General features: G+C 40.3%; 1 protein-coding gene across 3 annotated transcripts in view; it reads right to left on the bottom strand.

Annotated features, from left to right (window-relative positions):
- LOC128698386 (uncharacterized) overlaps positions 1-13,567 on the bottom strand; it is a 98,868-nt gene that overhangs the window by 42,865 nt on the left and 42,436 nt on the right. For all 3 annotated transcript variants that reach the window (XM_070083447.1, XM_070083445.1, XM_070083446.1), the window contains exons 7-8: positions 11,989-12,164; positions 10,985-11,126 (exon numbers count right to left, since the gene is read on the bottom strand). The gene's annotated coding sequence lies outside the window, so the exon portion shown is untranslated. The remainder of the gene's footprint in view (positions 1-10,984; positions 11,127-11,988; positions 12,165-13,567) is intronic.

Here is a 13,567-nt window from a genome sequence, read left to right as displayed (position 1 = left end):
TTAGGCAACTTTATTCCGAAACGTTTCGCCTACACAGTAGGCTTCTTCAGTCGAATACAGAAAGTGAGAATTGTTGGATCTGAGAGGGACATGACCTCTCAGTGGCTACATTCTCACTACTACTACTACTCTGCACCTCTCCTTCCGATAGTATTTAAGTCTCTGCACTGTCGCTTAGTATTTAAGTCTCTGCACTGTCGCTTGATCTTCAGATAGTTCCTGACTATGGAACTGAACTTCTCCAGGCTGAGGGACTGACAACCTCAAATTCTACGACTTCAAGGGTGATGGACTGATTACATCGTCTTCACATCTCTACTGTTCCTGCCTACTTTCTGTATTCGACTGAAGAAGCCTACTGTGTAGGCGAAATGTTTCAGAATAAAGTTGCCTAACTGTTGCCTATGTGTCTTACCTACCAACCTGTCGGTATTGTATACCATTTTGATGTTCAGTGCAAAGACAGCCTCTATTATGGCTAGGCATTATGGGCCAACTTAACATTATTGGCTTACAGTCTACTTAATACTAAGGAGTATATCATAGTTGCACACTCGGATAGTAATTATTTCATAGTTGTACAGTAGAATATTAATTATAAATGAATCAAAATTTGAATAATACGAAGATATATTTATATTCGAAAATGCTTTTTGTGAAAACAATGATTCAATTATATTCCTGTCAACAATGGATAAAAGGTTCAATGTGATTGTTTCAGTTATGATGTGGGAGTACATAGGTGAAAAGTGTGTATTGAGTATTTAGCATTTAGTCTAGGGTGATTAAGTGGCTTTTGAGAAGAGTCTTAAATTGATTTTCAGACTGGGTTACTTTAATATCTTCTGGTAATGAATTCCATATTTTGGGGCCTTTATGTGCATAGAGTTTTTACACAGTGTGATATGGACACAAGGTATATCAAAAAGAGATCTGTGTCTTGTCCTCCATGGGGAAGTGGAACAGAATTCTTCCTCCGTAAGCCATGCGTGTTGTAGGAGGCAACTAAAATGCCGGGAGCAAGGGGCTAGTAACCTCTTCTCCTGTATATATTACTAAATGTAAAAGGAGAAACTTTCGTTTTTCCTTTTGGGCCACCCCGCCTCGGTGGGATACGGTCGGTGTGTTGAAAGAAAAATCTGTCTTGTGTTGTGGTCATGTGTCCTGTTTAGGTTGGTGAGGAGAAGTTTGAGTGGGGGGTTCATATTTGCGTGTATTGTTCTGTGTATGTAGTAGGCACATGAATAAGTATGGATGTTCTTAATGGTGAGCAGATTCAGACTTTTGAAAATTGGTGGAGTATGCTGGCGGGAGTAGGAATTTATCATTCTTACTGCTGCCTTTTGCTGGGTTATTAGGGATTTTAGGTGATTGGATGTTGTTGATCCCCATGCACAAATTCCATATGTAAGATAAGGGTATATGAGTGAATTGTACAGTGCCAGGAGAGCTGATTCTGGAACGTAGTACCTTACGTTTGATAGTATGCCTACAGTCTTGGAGATTTTCTTGGTGATTTGTTGTATGTGTGTCCGGAACTTAAGGCTACTGTTAAGGTGGATACCTAGGAATTTTCCCTCTGTGAGTCTTATGACTGATGATCCATTTAGCGTTATGTTAACTGGATCATTTGCAGCTTTGTTTCCAAACTGAATAAAATAGGTTTTATCAGTGTTCAGGGTAAGTTTGTTAGTCATCATCCAGGCAGATATTTTCTGTAATTCAGCATTGACTGTGTTTGCTAGTATGACTGTGTTTGGGTGGGAAAAGACATATGTAGTGTCATCTGCAAATAATATGGGTTTGAGTAGCTGTGATGCATTCGGTAGATCATTGATGTAGATGAGAAAGAGGAGTGGTCCAAGGATGCTTCCTTGTGGGACTCCTACTGTGATTGGTTGGGTGGAAGAGTTTGCATCATTTGCATACACATATTGAGTTCTGTGACTAAGGTATGACTTTAGGTAGTTGAGGGAGTGGCCTCTGATACCATGGTGCATTAATTTGGAGTACAGCAGTTCATGGTCGACTGTATCGAAAGCTTTACGTAAATCAATGAAAATGCCCAGCGGGACTTCTTTCTTTTCAAGTGCGGTATATATTAGTTCTAGCATGTGTATGATAGCATCATTTGTGCTTTTATTATTCCTGAATCCAAACTGACAAGGGTTTAATATGTTGTGTGAAATGAGGTAGGAATAGATCCATCTATGAATTAATTTTTCAAAGATTTTAGAGAGCAGTGGTAAGTTAGATATTGGTCTATAGTTATTCAAGTCAGCTTGGTCACCTCCTTTATGGATCGGAGTGACCCTCGCTATTTTGAGGATTGTTGGGAAGGTAGATGATTCAATGGATTTGTTAAAGAGCGTTGCAATAATTGGTGACAATCCTTGAGAAGCTTTTTTGTACATAAAAGCAGGCAAGTTGTTTATGTCTCCTGCCTTGTTTTTAAGGGTGTTTATGATGAGCGTAACTTCAATGGGGTTGGCTGGAGCTAGGAATAGCATATTTGGGTAGGTACCTATGAGGTAGTCTGATGGACGGGTGTTTGTGCTTGGTATTTTGTTTGCTAGATTTTTTCCTACGGTGGAGAAGAAAACATTAAGTCTGTTTGCTGTTTTGGTTGGAGTGAGTAGGGGTTCATTTGATTTTGTTAGTTTGATTGCTTTGTTTTTGGATAACTTTTTAGTTCCAAGAATTTCAGATAGAGTTTTCCAGGGTTTTTTCATATCACCTTTGATGTTATGTAATCTATTTTCATATTACAATTTTTTTTAACCTTCTTATCAGGCTGGTAAGTAACTTTTTGACTGTTCTCTAGTTATTTGACCCATTCTATACTGTTTTTCATATTTATGCTTTGTGTTAATGGATTTGAGGATGCTTGGTGTTAGCCAGGGATTATTCAGTCTCTTTGCTGTGATCTGTTTAACCCTTAAACTGTCCAGGCAGATCTACGTTCACATGCGTAGTGCTCCAAAAGTAGATCTATGTTTTTCTTACATGTTTTCAAATATAACAAAAAAAAAAAGTAGATGAAAGTTTTTTTACATTTTTTCAAATGTAAAAAAGAAAAGAAGATCTACTTTTTTACATACAGTGGACCCCCGGTTAACGATTTTAATCCGTGCAAGAGGGCTCATCGTTATGCGAAATAATCGTTATGCGAATGAATTTTCCCCATAAGAAATAATGGAAATAAAATTAATCCGTGCAAGACGCCCAAAAGTATGAAAAAATTTTTTTTTTACCACATGAAATGTTAATTTTAATACACACAAACTGAAAAAGGCATGCACAATTACATGACACTTACTTTTATTGAAGATCTGGTGATGATTGATGGGATGGGAGGAGGGGAGAGCATTATCTTCTTACTGTTTAGAAGGGGAATCCCCTTCCATTAGGACTTGAGGTAGCAAGTCCTTTTCTGGGGTTACTTCCCTTCTTCTTTTAATGCCACTAGGACCAGCTTGAGAGTCACTGGACCTCTGTCGCACAACAAATCTGTCCATAGAGCTCTGTACCTCCCGTTCCTTCAAGACTTTCCTAAAATGGGCCATAACATTGTCATTGAAATAGTCACAAGCACGGCTTGCAACAGCTGTGTCAGGGTGATTTTCATCTATAAAGGTTTGCAGTTCAACCCACTCTGCACACATTTCCTTAATCTTTGAAGTAGGCACAATGGATTCCACAACTGGCATAGGCTTCTCAGGGTTAGCCCCAAACCCTTCAAAATCTTTCTTAATTTCCATACTAATTCTCACCCTTTTTACCACAGGGTTGGCACTAGAAGCTTTCTTGGGGCCCATGGTCACTTATTTTCCAGAAACAGCACCGAAAATACTGTAATAATACGAAATATTCCGAGTGTATGCTTGGATGTTACCGCGGAGGCTGGCTGGTAAACAATGGGACGGAGCGGCACATGTGAGGCTGGCTGAGGGCACATTGGACGCGTCTCGGACGAAAATCGGTATGCGGGTTTTTAATCGGTATGCGCGGCAAAAATTTTGCGATAAAAGTAATCGTTATGCGGAAAAATCGCTATGCGATGCCATCGTTATGCGGGGGTCCACTGTACTTTCAAATGTTGAAAAAACGTAGTTCTACGTTTGGACAGTTTAAGGGTTAATTTTTCTGGAGCAATGTCTGTTATAGAGGCACTGGGCTTTTTTTTTGGAAACTTATTTATACATACTTCCCTGGTTGGTTGCTGTCTACCAACCTACTACCTACAGATATCAATATTAAATTTTAGACTGATACCCATGCCATCAAAATTAGCTGATACTGACAGCAATAACATTAGCCAATACTGCTACTTTGGCACAACCTCAATGTTACCGGGCAAGTAAACCAAATTATTATTATTCTTAACATATCAGCCATTTCCCACCAAGGCAGGGTGCCTCCCACAAAAAAAAAAAAACTTTTATCATCATTCACTCGATCACTGTCTTTCCAGAGGCATGCTTACACTACAGTTATAAACCTGCAACATTAACACCCATCCTTCAGAGTGTAGGCACTGTACTTCCCATCCCCAGGACTCAAATATGGCCTGCCAGTTTCCCTGAATCCCTTCATAAAAATTTTCTTGTTCACACTCTCCTGCACGTCAAGTCCTAAAAACCATTCGCTCCTATATAACATGCTCACTCGTGCTTGCTGGAAGTTCAAGTCCCTCGTACACAAAACCTCCTTTACCCCATCCCTCCAACCTTTCCTAGGCCGACCCCTACCCCACCTTCCCTCCATTGCAGATTTATACGCTCTCCAATTCATTCTACAGTGGAACCTCAAATATCGAACTTAATCCGTTCCAGAAGCTAGTTCTAAATTTGAAAAGTCTGATAATCGAAGCAATATTTCCCATATGAAATAATGGAAATACAATTAATCTGTTCCAAAAACAAAAAAATATTCACAAAAAATACATTTTACAGAGATTAATTACAGTTTTACATACACACAACAAATACTATAGTGTTCAATTATGTATATAAATACAAAATAACATTTTTACTTACCCTTATTGAAGATTGGTGATGGCATCTGGAAGACAGGGAGGAGGAGAGAGGGAGTTCAGGTTAGTGTTTGGAAGGAAAATCACCCTCCATGAGGACTTCAGGTAAAGTCCTCTCTGGGGTTACTTCCCTTCTCTGTCTTTTAATGCCACTAGGACCAGCTTGAGAGTCACTGGACCCCTGTCTCACAAAATAAATGTCCACAGTCCTCTGTTTCTGGCGCCTCTTTAACATTTCCCTAAAATGGGACATGGTTCTGTCACTGAACTTGTTGCAAAGATGGCTTGTTTCAGCTTGCTCAGGGTGGTACTTCTCCACAAACATTTGGACATCATTCCACTTGGCACAAATCTCCTTAATCTTTGAAGAAGGCACCTCATCCACTCCCTCTTCCTCCTCCTCTGAAGCAAGTTCTTCAGCTGTGGTCTGATACTGCTCTAGATGAAGCTCTTGTAGCTCTTCAGTGGTTAGCTCTTCCCTGTGGTCCTCCACCAACTCTTCTACATCCTCACCACTCACCTCCAGCCCCAGGGTGTTCCCCAATTCCACAATAGAGTCCACAGCAGGCAGAGGGTCAGCTGGGTCAGGGACAGGGTCAGGGTCAGCCTCAAACCATTCAAAATCTCTCTCTTGGACACAATCTGGCCACAATTGTCTCCAAGCAGAGTTCAAAGTCCTGGAAGTCACTCCCTCCCAAGCCTTACCTATAAGGCTTATGGAGCTGTAGATATTGAAGTGATTCCTCCAGAACTCTCTTAAGGTCAACTTAGTGTCTGTGGTCACTTAAAAGCACTTTTCAAACACTGCTTTTGTGTAGAGTTTTTTGAAGTTAGAAATGACCTGCTGGTCCATGGGCTGGAGGAGAGGAGTGGTGTTAGGAGGCAAGAACTTCACTTTTATAAAACTGAAGTCCCTAGACAAGAGGTCTAATAAGTTTGGAGGATGAGCAGGAGCATTGTCCATTAACAGGAGGCACTTAGTATTTTTCACACTGGGGCCAAACACTTCATGGACCCACTCTTTGAAAATCTGTCTTGTGACCCATGCCTTATGATTAGCTTTCCACAAGACACATAACTTGTTCTTAAAGACATTGTTTTTCTTAATCAGTCTGGGATTTTCTGAATGATACACAAGTAAGGGCTTCACTTTAAAATCACCACTAGCATTAGCACAGAACAAAAGAGTAAACCTGTTTTTCATAGGCTTGTGTCATGGTAGTGCCTTTTCCTCCTGTGTGATGTAGGTCCTCTTTGGCATTTTCTTCCAAAACAAGCCTGTTTCGTCACAACTGAACACTTCTTGGGGTTTGAATTTTTCAGTGTCAATGTACCCCTTAAACTCCTGTACAAACTTCTCAGCTGCCCGTTTGTCTGAACTGGCTGCCTCACCATGTCTTACAACATTGTGTATGCCACTAATCTTCTTACATCTGTCAAACCAGTCTCTGCTGGCCTTAACACTATCAGCACTGGTTCCAGATCGGCAGGCAATTTATTTGCCTTTTCGCAAATAATCGTCTCTGAAACACTATCACCTGCCATCTCTTTATCCTTGATCCACAACAGCAACAACTTCTCAACCTCTTCAACTATTTATGGCCTTTTTTTGGTTAGCATATTAACACCTTTCGCAACATCAGCTTCCTTGATTTGTTCTTCTTTGACAGGACAGAACTGATGGGCGACTTGTTTTTCCCATACAGCCTGGCAAGCTCAGCAAGTCTCACACCACTCTCATACTTCTGTATTATTTCCTTCTTCACACCTATGGTGTTTCTCACTTTCTTTACCACAGGGGTACCACTAGCAAGTTTCTTTGGGCCCATGGTAGCTTATTTCACAGTCCCACAAGCACTAAACACAATGAAATAATCGTAAAATGTTTGAATGAGAGAGCAGGTTAGTGTTCACTCAAGCATCAACAAAGCCAGACTGGCTCACGGCGCCTGCGCAAGGACGCGGACAGAGCGAACTGGCGGACAGGTCCGGTACTCGGTGGTCCGAAAATAGGGGCGTGTTCGATAATAGGGACAAAGATGGTTAGAAAAAAGGGTTTTATTTTTTGAAATGTTCAATAAGTGACACGTTTGAAATTTGAGGTTCCACTGTATTTCGTTTCATAAGAACATAAGAAAGGAGGAACACTGCAAGAGGCCTGCTGGCCCATACTAGGCAGGTCCTTTACAATTCATCCCACTAACAAAACATTTGCCCAACCCAATTTTCAATGCCACCCAAGAAATAAGCTCTGATGTGAAAGTCCCACTCAAATCCAACCCCTCCCACTCATGTACTTATCCAACCTAGATTTGAAACTACCCAAAGTTCCAGCCTCAATAACCCAACTAGGTAGACTGTTCCACTCAACTACCCTATTTCCAAACCAATACTTTCCTATGTCCTTTCTAAATCTAAACTTATCTAATTTAAATCCATTACTGTGGGTTCTCTCTTGGAGAGACATCCTCAAGACCTTATTAATATCCCCTTTATTAATACCCATCTTCCACTTATACACTTCGATCAGGTCTCCCCTCATTCTTCGTCTAACAAGTGAATGTAACTTAAGAGTCTTCAATCTTTCTTCATAAGGAAGATTTCTAATGCTATGTATTAATTTAGTCATCCTACGCTGAATGTTTTCTAACGAATTTATGTCCATTTTGTAATACGGAGACCAGAATTGAGCTGCATAATCTAGGTGAGGCCTTACTAATGATGTATAAAGCTGCAGTATGACCTCTGGACTTCTGTTGCTTACACTTCTTGATATAAATCCCAGTAATCTATTTGCCTTATTACGTACGCTTAGGCATTGCTGTCTTGGTTTAAGGTTGCTGCTCACCATAACCCCCAAGTCCTTTTCGCAATCTGTATGGCTAAGTTCTACATCATTTAACTTATAAGTACTAGGGTTATGGGCACTCCCAAGCTTCAGAACCTTGCATTTATCTACATTGAACTGCATCTGCCACTTTTCTGACCAAGAATAGAGTTTGTTTAAATCCTCCTGAAGTTCCATAACATCTACGTTTGAATCAATTATCCTACCTATCTTTGTGTCATCGGCGAATTTGCTCATATCACTAGTAATTCCCTCATCAAGATCATTGATATATATTATAAACAACAACGGGCCCAAGACTGATCCCTGTGGAACGCCACTTGTTACAGATCCCCACTCGGATTTAACCCCATTTATGGACACACTCTGCTTCCTGTCAGTGAGCCATGACTCGATCCACGAGAGCACTTTTCCCCCAATGCCATGAGCTGCCACTTTCTTTAACAGTCTATGGTGCGGAACTCTATCAAAAGCCTTACTAAAATCTAAGTAAATAATATCAAATTCTTTATTGTGGTCAACAGCCTCAAAAGCTTTACTGAAGAAAGTTAATAAATTAGTTAGACAAGACCGGCCTCTTGTGAATCCATGCTGAGTATCATTAATCAAGCTATGCTTATCGAGATGGCTTCTTATAATCTCAGCTATAATTGACTCTAGTAATTTGCCTACAATTGAGGTCAGGCTTATTGGGCGGTAATTTGACGGTAACGACTTGTCCCCTGTTTTAAAAATAGGAATTACATTAGCCATCTTCCACATATCAGACACTACACCTGTTTGAAGAGATAAATTAAAAATATTAGTTAATGGTTCACAGAGTTCCATTTTGCATTCCTTAAGAACCCTTGAAAAAACCTCATCAGGACCCGGCGACTTATTTTGCTTCAGTCTGTCTATCTGCTTCACAATCATCTCACTAGTGACTGTGATGTTACATAATTTATCTTCTTCTAGCCCACTGTAAAAATTAATTACTGGAATATTGTTAGTGTCTTCCTGTGTAAAAACTGAGAGAAAATAATTATTTAAAATCAAGCACATTTCATTCTCTTTGTCAGTAAGGTGCCCATAGTTATTTTTAAGGGGACCTATCTTATCTCTAACTTTTGTTCTATAGACCTGGAAAAAACTTTTTGGGTTAGTTTTAGAATCCCTAGCAACTTTAATTTCATAGTCCCTTTTAGCTTTTCTTATCCCCTTTTTAATGTCCCTCTTAATGTCAATATACTGATTCATAAGATGACCCTCACCTCTTTTGATACGCCTATAAATTCCTTTCTTATGCCCTAGTAGATATTTGAGCCTATTATTCATCCATTTTGGGTCATTTCTATTTGATCTAATTTCTTTATATGGGATAAACACTCTTTGAGCAGCATGTATAGTGTTCAGAAAACTGTCATATTGATAGCTCTCTTCGTTACCCCAGTCAACAGATGGTAAGTGTTCTCTAAGCCCATCGTAATCTGCTAAGCGAAAATCTGGGACTGTTACTGAGTTATCGCTACTATCGTACTTCCATTCAATGCTAAATGTAATTGATTTGTGGTCGCTAGCACCCAGTTCCTCTGAAATTTCTAAATTATTAACAAGGGATTCATTGTTTGCCATAACTAAGTCAAGCAGGTTATTTCCCCTTGTAGGTTCTGTCACAAACTGCTTCAAAAAACAATCCTGAAATACTTCTAAGAACTCGTATGATTCTAAATTCCCAGTCAAGAAATTCCAATCAACATGACTAAAGTTAAAGTCTCCTAGAATTACTACATTATCGTGCCTTGTGGCCTTAACAATTTCCTCCCATAGTAGTTTCCTTTGGTCCCTATCTAAGTTTGGGGACGGTATATCACTCCTAAAATCAGTTTTTCATGCCCCTCTGAAAATTCTATCCAAACAGACTCTGTATGTGTTACTTCAGACTTAATACCCGTTTTTATGCAACAGTTCAAGCGATCTCGGACATACAATGCCACCCCACCCCCCTTCCCAATACTTCTATCTTCTTGGAACAATTTAAAACCCTGAATATGACATTCCGCAGGCATGTCCCGACTTTTTGAATTAAACCACGTCTCAGTTAAGGCAAATACATCAATGTTACCTGCACTAGCAACTAATCTCAACTCGTCCATCTTATTCCTAGCACTACGGCAATTAGCATAATAAACATTGAAAGACTCTCCTTTCTCTTTACCCTTCCTGCTCATTTCTATTTTATTCGTCCTCTCTACATGTCCAAACAACCTCAACAACCCCTCCTCAGCCCTCTGGATAATAGTTTTGGAAATCCTGCACCTCCTCCTAATTTCCAAACTACAGATCTTCAGCATTATATTCACACCATACACTGCCCTCAGACATGACATCTCTACTGTCTCCAGCCTTCTCTTGTTGCATACACAGGCAGAGAGAGGGAAGGCATGGACACACACACACACAGGCAAAGAGGGAGGGAGGGACACACACACAGGCAGAAGGGAGCAGAGAGACACACACACAGGGAAAGAGAGAGGGATACACACACAATGGCAGAGGGGGGAGGGAGGGACACACACACAGGCAGAGAGGGGAGGGACACCCACAGGCAGATGAGGGGGAGGGACACCCACAGGCAGAGAGCAGGAAGGGACACCCACAGGCAGAGCATGGGAAGGGACACATACAGGCAGAGGGGGGAGGGACATACACACAGGCAGAGAGAGGGGAGGGACATACACAAGCAGAGAGGGGGGTGGGACACCCACAGGCAGAGAGGGAAGGGAGGGAGGGACACACACACAGACAGAGAGGGGAGGGAGGGAGGGACACACACAGGCAGAGTGTTTGTTATTTTTTAATTGCACACACTTTGGCAAATTTACATGGCACTTTCCCACCATCTTCAAGACCCAATAAACTGGTACTCAAATAGCCAACACATGACTTGAAGTCATTCACATTTACTTTAAATGTCCTAAACCTATCCAATAGATATTCAACGAAGGACATGTATTCATCCAATGTATGAACAACTACAATTATAACAGCTAGGTAACCTTTCATAAATATTTCTAGGACATCAATCTGCTTCGTTTTAACAATTAAACAATAATACATACCAGGTAGCTTTCCTCAGGTTTCCTATTATAGTTTCCACTTGCTGCCTCAGGTTTGCACTCACTGCCTCTAGTTTCCACTTACTGCTTCTGGCTACATCTTCTTGGCTAAGGCTCCCCAGACTCCAAAATCACATTCATCAACCTGTAAGACAGAGACAAATACATTTCATAAATCTAAGAAACAAATTATTGCCTGCACCAAATAAGTGATATTTAATACACTTAAAAGCCTCTTCAAATCTACAATCTTTACCGCAACTTCTAATCAAGAGCAAATGAATAATACTCAAAACAAAAACTTTGGCAAATTTACTTGCCACTGCCTACATCATGACCCAACAAAGTTATACTAAAATGGCTAACAGATGACTTCTAGTTATTTACATTTACTTTAAAAGTCCTAAATCTCTCCAAGAGATATTCAAAATAGGACGCAGGTTCATCTCACATATTACAAACTAACTTAAGTTATAACAACCAGGTAAGTTATAACAACCAGGTAAGTTATAACAACCAGGTTAAGCTCTAAAATCCTACAAGAGCCTCATAGATAAATATTACAAAGATAGTAATCAACAATACTTGGTAACTTTAAAGAGACCTACTTTACAAGCAAAAAGGTACAGAAACAGAAATGTCTGCTGTGACCCTGGAAAAGGAAGGTATTATTATGGACTTTCCATATGATTTACAAGGCCCTGGCCAGAATTCCTTGTAAAATAAGCTGTCTAGCCTTAGATAAAATCCTCCATGGTAAGGAGAAGTTTGTGTTCTTGCAGTGGGCTCAGAACTGCATCTACAATTTAATGCAATGATACCAAAACACAGCATGTTCCAAGAGAACCATCATCCCCAGACAACTACATAGACTTTAATATCCAGTGTAATCCTTGATTTTAACAAAATTGTTAAGCAGTAAGGTCCATTATTCCTGAAGTTTGATGCTTTAATGGGGCACATTTCTATGGCTTAAGGGAGATTTGACTACACAAAAACATGCATACCATACAGTTCTTTCCTCTAGTTGACTTTTGTTGGGGCAGCGGCCTTCATGTGATTCAGTGAAGATTGCTTTGGTTATTTTCTTGTCTTTTCATCATTGCTGGTTTTCAGGAAGGATTTGTTTTCCAATTCATAGGTCCATCAATGATCTATGATGATCTCTGCCCCTACAATGTTCCTGAGAAGAAAAAAAAAAGATAAAGAGACTGCACACACAAGAAGCGGTTGGCCACAAATATGTTACCAGGAAGTCTAAACTCCCTTCATACCAGTTATGACCAAAATGGTCTTTGAAAAAGAACAAGAACCACTGGTACTACCCCTGGGAAATCCAGGTACAGAACCTCTGAAGAAGCCTGTTTAGGTTCTTTATAATGTGGGTGGCATAACCCACCACCATTAAATACACTTATTGCACCTCAAATCACAACCACATCACTTTGCAGATTTGCAACACAATACTGTAGGAAGGTTTGTAGAGACAATACAGCTCAAATCTCAGGTTCAAATACCATGTTACCCCTCTCCCTATATATAAAGAGTACAAGAGTTGCCTTTTGCCTAGCTCACTTGCTTATAGCATGGTAAACTAGATAAAAATGAATGAGCTAATGACAGCAGCAATTATATGGACAATACTTACAGATGATGCAAAAAACAAATAATTTGTCGCAAGACACAGATGGAACCGCCTTCGACCAGATTTGTTGCTTCACAAGGGCCCCACACACCATCACAACTCTGGTGGGCTTCCTTCTCATTGACTTTGTTCAACCAAGGATACACAAATAACCCGCACATAAAAGAGAGAAGCTTACGACGACGTTTCGGTCTGACTTGGACCATTGACAGAATGAGACTTTGTCAATGGTCCAAGTCGGACCGAAACGTCGTCGTAAGCTTCTCTCTTTTATGTGCCGGTTATTTGTGTATCATTCCAGTCACGGTATTGTGCCTTTTTTGTTATTCAACCAAGGAGCTGTCATGAGAGTCCTTGTGGAACTCTTCAATGACCGAAGGACAGACGCTCCATTGTGCCCCTTAACATAAACGTCTGCTGCTAACCCAGAAAAGGAAGGCATGAGCAGGGACTTTCACTAGATTTATGAGGCCATGTCCAGAATTCCTTGTAAAATAAACTGTCTAGCTTTGGATAAAATTCCTCCAAGGTAAGGTTAACATAGAAGAACAGGTGTCTGTTCCTGCAATGGGCTCAGAACTGCATCTACTGATGCCAAAAAACAGCATCTTTCATGAGAACCATTATCCCTCAGACAACTACATACACTTAAATAACCAGTGCAATTCTTGGTTTTAACAAAATTGTTATGCATCTGCTGTAGCCTGGTCCCTAAGCATCTTTCTGCAATATGGCTGTAGGTGGCCCTGTTTATTGTGATATGTACAGTAATAAGGTTTAAAAGCCCCAGTCCACTAGGCATAGGCTGGGGCCCTTGACCCTGGGGAACTGGGCTCTTCCTACCTGTTCCCTGTAGTCCTGGATTTATGACGGCTGACTTAAAACTTTCCTGGGCATGTATGTATTGGAGAATTAGGCTTATTAAAACTCTGGTGGTTATT

This window comes from Cherax quadricarinatus, chromosome 9 (assembly GCF_038502225.1).
Source record: "Cherax quadricarinatus isolate ZL_2023a chromosome 9, ASM3850222v1, whole genome shotgun sequence".
NCBI lineage: Eukaryota > Metazoa > Arthropoda > Malacostraca > Decapoda > Parastacidae > Cherax > Cherax quadricarinatus.
This window is presented reverse-complemented; position numbering and strand designations above follow the sequence as displayed.